At 38.6% G+C, this 7,457-nt stretch overlaps 1 protein-coding gene across 1 annotated transcript in view; it reads left to right on the top strand.

Annotated features, from left to right (window-relative positions):
- NAV3 (neuron navigator 3) overlaps window positions 1-7,457 on the top strand; it is a 256,522-nt gene that overhangs the window by 63,811 nt on the left and 185,254 nt on the right. The window lies entirely within an intron of this gene.

The raw sequence follows: 7,457 nt of genomic DNA, 5'->3' as shown, positions 1-7,457 counted from the left end.
GGAAGATTGATGCCTGATGGTGATATTTTCCCCTTTCTTCAGCCCACTTCTAAGTCATGCTAGGTTATTAATTATTCCTTCTGGGACTCTAATATATGCTTCCTAATATTCTATCTTACAAATTGAATGTCAGAGTTCTAAAAATATAATGTTGAGTTCTGGAAGTTAATGGATTTCATATTAGTCTTACTTCCTATACAGTGCAAGGATGTTCTAAATTAAGTTTTGTAACTCATTTATCACTATAGTGTGATAAAAGTGATTTTGAACTTAGTATATCTTTATCCACTTAATGAGTGGATATAACTGAAATTGAAGGTCAAAATTTTAAGAAAGAATCTTTTAATTTTAAGTAAAAAAATTCCCAATATTTAATCCTATTTGAATGGAATGGGCTGCCTTTGTAAGTATTAAAGTGACTACCAGAGATATTTAAGAAGCGATAGAATGATCAGGTACCTCAGTGGTTCAGTAGGTTAAGTATCCAATTCTTATTTTGACTCAGGTCATGATCTCAGGGTTGTGACATCGAGCCCCACATCAGGCTCCATGCTGGGCATGGACTCTGCTTAAGACACTCTTGCTCTCCCTCTACTGCTCATTTTCTCTCTTTCTCTCTCTCTCCTCTCTCTCTCTCTCTAAAAAAAAGATGAAAAAAGGAAAGGAGAGAAATAGGGGTGCCTGGGTGGCTCAGTTGGTTAAACCTCTGTCTTTGGCTCAGGACATGATCTTGCAGTGCATGAGTTTGAGCCCTGCATCAGGCTCTCTGCTGTCATCACAGAGCCCACTTCAGATCTTCTGTCCCCCTCTCTCTCTGCCCCTCCCCCTGCTCTCTCTCTCTCTCTCTCTCTCTCAAAAATAAATAAACATAAATAAAAATAATAAGTGATAGAATGACAAGTTACCATTGTTTAGGTAAAGGGAAAACATCAAATACTTTTTTATCTATGCACTTACCACTCATTCTGCAAATACTGTATATTAAGAATTACAAAGGTTTTTTTGGGTGGCTCAGTCAGTTATGTGTCCGACTTCAGCTCAGGTCATGATCTCACGGTTTGTGGGTTCAAGCCCCACGTTGGGCTCTGTGCTGACAACTAGCTCAGAGCCTGGAGCCTGCTTCGGATTCTGTGTCTCCCTCTCACTCTGACCTGCTCACAGGTCACACTGTCTCTCTCTCTCACACAAACACACAAATAAATAAAAATATTAAAAATTTTTAAAAGAATTATAAAGTTTTTTTTTTTAAAGACTTTGTCCTTGGGGAACTGAGTCTATTGGAGATAATGATAAAATATAATAAAAATAAAAAATCATTGTTGTTATGGAAGTATATATAAGAAATAATGTAGAAGAGTTTTCCTAAGCCTTATATGAGGGTGGAATCAGTGCATGCATCACAGAGGAGGTAAGACAAGAGACAAGATTTAAAGCATGAGTCAGAATTTGTCAGGTGGATGGGAGAATGATGTGGCATCATCCAGATTTGATATCTTTATTTTTATAATCCAAGCCTTATGGAACAAATAGTAGGCAAATTACCAAGTGCTAGGCAAATGCCAGTAACCAAAACTACTACAGAGAGTAAAGGCTCAGGATGCAGGATTATTCGAATGGAAAACTAGGAGAAAATTTGGAAAGAACCCATGTTTTACTCTTCATTTTCAATCACTCTTTCCCTGCACATCCTATTTTCAGTTAATCCTATTGGCTCTTCCCCCTGAACACCCTCATTCAGGTATTTCTTTCCATTTCCACCCAACCTCTCCTGGTCCAAGTCATGTCACCACTAGTACTTACCTAGTTTCCAGTAAGTAAGTCTTCTAGCTTCCACTTTGGGACCTTTCCAATAACATCCTTCATATATCAGAGACTCTAACATTCTGAAAGTGTACATTACATATGTCATTCCAAATTACAAGACAATCCATTGGGTTTCCATTATACTTGGAAAGAAATGAAACTCAAACACCTTGCCAAGAAATCTGGCCCCCTATATAACCCACAGGCAACACTCATACCATTTTCCTGGAGGACACTGAATCTCTTCCTTCATTCTGTTTCTCAACAAGCTAACCTGTCCTGCTTTGGGGTGTTTGTCGTAGATGATCTCTCTACCTGTAACTACTCTTCCAGAGCAAAGCAGGCTACTTCTTTTCACATCTCTGCTTACATGCTACCTCTTCACAGAAGCTATCTCCAAACCTCTAGTCCAAAGAAACATTCAGGGTTTTTTTTGTATTTTATTCACAAAGTTCATCATTATCTGCTATTAGTTTTTTTTTTAATTTTTTTAATGTTTTATTTATTTCTAGGAGAGAGAGAGAGAGAGACAGCGTGAGCAGGGGAGGGTAAGAGAGAGAGGGAGTCACAGACTGAAACAGGCTCCAGGCTCTGAGCTGGCAGTCAGCACAGAGCCTGACGCGGGGCTCGAACCAACGAACTGCGAGATCATGACCTGAGCGAAAGTCGGACGCTTAACCGACTTAAGCCACGCGGGCGCCCCTCTGCTATTAGTTTTTAAATGTTTATTTTGAGAGAGAGAGAGAGAGAGAGAGAGAGCAAGCAGGGGAGGGGCAGAGAGAGGGAGAAAGACAGTCCCAAGCAGGTTTCACATTGTCAGCACAGAGCCTGTTCCAGGGCTCGATCTCGTGAACTGTGAGATCATGACCTGATTCATAACAAGAGTTGAATGCTTAACCAACTGAGCCACCCAGGCACCCCTGCTACTATTTTGATAACTCATTAATAAATATGATTTCATGACACTTGGGTGGCCCGGAACAGAACCTACCTACCGTGGGCACCAAATAAAATTCTTAAATGAAACACCATCAACATGGGTTAGACTCACATGCTATAGAAGAATAGAAAAATCAGCAACAATGTATAATGGAACAGGAAGCTTCTGAAATCTCTTCCTATAAATGAGCTAGATGGTTTAATTGAAATATAAAAAGCTTTAAAATATTTAAAGGATGAAATATATTCTCTTCAGGACATTCATTCACTTATTTTTTTCTTCTTCCAGTGACTACCTACTAAATATCTCTTATGTATAAGGCATAATAAGGATAGAATGAAACATCACACATCCCATATGTCATTTTCCTTCTGTTGTCCACAGTATCTTAGGCAAGAGGCTGACTCAAAGATCACTACAAAATGAAGCGAGCTGTCTAAAGCTCTCCAGCAGTGAACCAGATTTGGTACACTGAGACTTCAAAACATGGAAAATTACTGCTAGCTGTTGGAATCAGAGAAGGTGGCACTTGAGCTGGGTTCTGAAATATAAGTGGGATTTAGGCATGCAGAAATGAGGGGGGCAAGGAAGGAATTGTGAGACTGAAAGAATCACATAAACAGGATGAATACCAGATTCGTAGGGCAGCCAGCAAGTAGAACAGATTTCCTGGAAAATGAAGGTTGATTGGAGCCTAATTGTAATAGAAATTCTTGAATATCAGGCCCTTGGGTACGTGTGTGTGTGTGTGTGTGTGTGTGTGTGTGTGTGTTTGAGAGAGAGAGAGAGCACACAAGTGTGTGAAGCATGATCAGGAAAATTGTTGTGTTTTCAGTGTGTAAGTTGGATCGTTAATGGAAGACGACAGCGTAGGTTAATATGTTTAATGGCTACATGAGGGAGAAATTTCCTGACTTTCAGAGGTAGCTTTGTTAAGACTTTAATTAGAGGAATTCAATGACAGGAAGAAAGGAAGGAGAAAGGAGAAGAACATAGTTAAGAAAAGAAGCTTTTCATTGCCTTGTTCTTTCTTGGTGTTCATTCTTGTTTAACCTTTATTCTGTCTTCTTCAGACTTGTTTTCCTTACCTGGAGTTCAAAAGTTGCTACCTTCACTCCATTAAAAAAAAAAAATGCCTCCCGTCTACCCACGTGTCATTTTTTTTTTGCATAGCTATTTTATTAATCACTTTAGAGCTCATGATTACAAAGACATATGAAGTCAAATAGTGAGGTTGATAGTCATTTAAAGAGAAAAGAAAGACCTGTAATTTTTCCTAAACCTCAGTCTTTTCAGTAGCCCCAATAATTTTCAAAAGAGCTATTAACCAGATTCTTAACTTGCTACTTTGAGGTCCACCTTCTTTTCCTTATTTTATGACTGCTTGTAGTAAATGCCAGGAAAACAATGCATTGATCATAAAGCAAACATCTTCTTTTTTAATGTTTTATTTATTTTTGAGAGAGAGGGACAGCGTGAACAGGGGAAGGTCAGAGAGAGAGGGAGTCACAGAATCTGTAGACAGGCTCCAGACTCTGAGCTAGCTGTCAACACAGAGCCCGACTCAGGGCTCAAACCCATGAACCGTGAGATCATGACCTGAGCAGAAGTCGGATGCCCAACCGACTGGGCCACCCACGCACCCCAGGACATAAAGCAAACATCTTAAGGCAAAGGGAGCAAAATCAGGAGTGAAGGTAATTTGCACATGCATGCACATGTGTGCACACATGCACACACACACACACACATACAGAAAGAACCCAACACATAGATAAGGCAAGACACTTTTACAGAGAAGAAAACCATCATGCATCTTAAACCCATGAATTATATATAAGAGGAGCCCTCTATACACACTTGATTTGTAAAATTAGGTCAGTAAAGTCTGAATTTAGAGGTTTTCTTTTTTTTTTTTTCACATCATGTATCTTATACAATAGAATCATGGGTTCTCAGGAGAAATTTTTGTTGTAACCACTTTTTGTGAGAGTTCAGATTTGCCTAGGAAGTGACATGAAAAATTGACACTTGAATATACTATATTCTAAAAGGTAAAGAAGGCAAAACATTAATTTTGAAAATGCTTACGCACATGGTTTTTAAGTTTGGCTAATTTGTTGAATCACTAAATTGAGTAGGAGGAGCTGTAAGTTTTTATCAAGATTGAAATGGAGATCAGGTCACCATCATGCAGAAAAAGCTTTTGTTAAGCCCTGCAGCTACTATTACAGATTATGCTGCAATTGTGATTTTATGTGAACTGGGCATAATTGGTCATCAGTACAAAGTACAGCTTATTGAATGCCTGCCTTGAGAGCTTGTCTTTTGCTAGGTTTGAGATATATATGTGCATCGGGTAGCAGTTTAAACTCCTTCACACAGCAGTATTTTTAAGATGGAATATAGAGACCCCACTAGCAGAGGGCCTGTTGTGTGGGATAGTGCTAGGAGCTGGCATTCTCTCAGCAGAGAAGCTTTATCAAATACCTTCTGTAGTTGGCTTACGGGGTTTACTGCCAGATTTCCCAATCAAACCACTGCTGTTTCTTCTTTCTATATTTTATTTGCTCTCAGAAAAATGTTAAGCTTACAGAAAATTTGCAAGAAAGTACAAAGAACTCTGATATGTACTTCACTCAGGGCATACAGAGACTTCTTCAAGTTTCACCAATTGTTCCAGAGATATCCCTTTGGCTGATTCAGGATGACTGTTGTACCAGGTTGGCATTTCTGCCTAATGTCCGTCAATCTGGAGCAGCTCTTTGGTCTTTCCTTGAGTTGCATGACACTGATGCGGTGGAGACAAGCATTTGTAGAATGTTTCTTAATTTGAGCTTGTCTGATATTTCTTCATCATTAGATGCATATTATATATTTTTACCTTGAATGCCACAGAAGTGATGCTGTGTTCTTTCCATCGCATCCTACCAGATAGCAACAATACTGATACTTGCCATTTGGGCGATGTGAAATTTGATCCCTCGATTAAGATCATGTTGCTGTGTTTTTTCACTCTAGAGTTACTTTGCCCCGTTTGTATTCAATGAGTATTTTTGAGGAAAGGTGTTTTGAGACTCGTTGTAAGAATTCTGTTCCTTGGTTTTCTTTTACCTCTAAGATTCAGCATCCATTGAGGTTTTTTTCATAAATTAATATTTTAGTTTAGCAGAGGCCAAAGTATTTCTAATCCTGTCATCCCTCCCACATTTCTGCCTTGGGTTTCTTTATTAAGAAAGAGATGCTCCTTCTCTTTCTTTCGCCCTCCCCCTCTCCTACTCTCTTCAAACTGTATGGACTAATGGTTTCCCATTGTATTCAGTGGATTCTAATCCATTGATATGATTAGTTTAATGCTTAAAATTTCTCAGGTTTTCCTATTGGGATCCCCTTCAAGCTGGCTTGTGCCACATTATTCTTTGAGAACTTCATTTCTTTTTGGCTCAGGGTGCTCCAGGCTTATGTTGTCTGCAGCTTTCACTGAGGAGTCCTGATTTCTTTTTGTAGGAAATGATATTTGGAAACCCAGGTTTCCTAAGTGGTAAAATACATGTAGGCACGCACACGCGTACACACACACACACACACACACACACACACACACACACACCCCTATATTGTTATTTATCTCAGTATCTGTGAGCTGTCTATGATATACATACACACAGACAGATAGTCCTCCACTTACAAGAGAGTGAAAGTAAATACACATTAAACAGAAACCATACTTTTGAATTGGTATCGTCTGGGGCTAGTGATATGCAGTCCTGTCCTCTCTCCTGATGCCCGGCAGCAGGTGGAGCCTCAACTCACTCAGCAGGCAGTCACGAGAGTCAGCAAACCATGCATTACAACCATGCCGTCTCCATACGACCCTTCTGCTTTTCACATTAAATACAGAATGCAATAAATTACATGAGATATCCAACACTTGCTTGTAAAATAGGCTTTATATGAGATGGTTTTGCCCAACCGGAGGTTAATACACGTGTTCCAAGCATATTTAAAGTAGATTAGGCTAAGCTATGATGTTAAGTCAGTTAATGATATTTTCAACTGACGACAGGTTTATAGGAATGTAACCCCTTCATAAGTGAAGGACAATACATACATACATACATACATACATGTTAAATATTTATATCCATATATATATATATATCCATACTTGTTTTTCCTTTTGGTAACTGAGAAATGTAGATCCCATTATTCTCAGTATATCTTCTTATTTGCTCACCCCACCCTGAAGTACCAAATGTCACTTCCACACTCAAGTACTCTTCATCCTGACTCATTTCTGTCCTCTGCCCTGGCTGTGACCTGTCTGCCTTCCCAACAGGAAGGAAAGAGGAAAGCAAAATCATGGCTGGTTTTAGAAAGATATTTACTGTTCTTTGCCTTTTTTTGGTTTATAAATCAAACTATTAGACCATTAGTGGATGTTGCTGTCTCAAACCAGCTCTATTTGTGTTTACATATGTGACTATATCCATATTAAGATGAATCCAGGGGAGGATATATTTTTAATGTAAATTAATGAGCAAATACTCATATTTATAAAATTCATATTATAAAATTTGAAATTTGCGGTTGATAGTATCTAGGACTTATTGCTGACTTCCTTTGCATGGTATATATAATAGCTTCTTTTTCTTAAGAGTACAAATTTAAGGTTGTAAAGAGTAAAAATAATATTTAAGGTAGACTAGTAGAT

The sequence above is a fragment of the Crocuta crocuta genome, unplaced genomic scaffold (genome assembly GCF_008692635.1).
Source record: "Crocuta crocuta isolate KB4526 unplaced genomic scaffold, BGI_CrCroc_1.0 scaffold317, whole genome shotgun sequence".
NCBI classification, from domain to species: Eukaryota; Metazoa; Chordata; class Mammalia; order Carnivora; family Hyaenidae; genus Crocuta; species Crocuta crocuta.
Note: the sequence above shows the minus strand (reverse complement) of the source record. Positions and strands in the feature narration are given on the sequence as shown.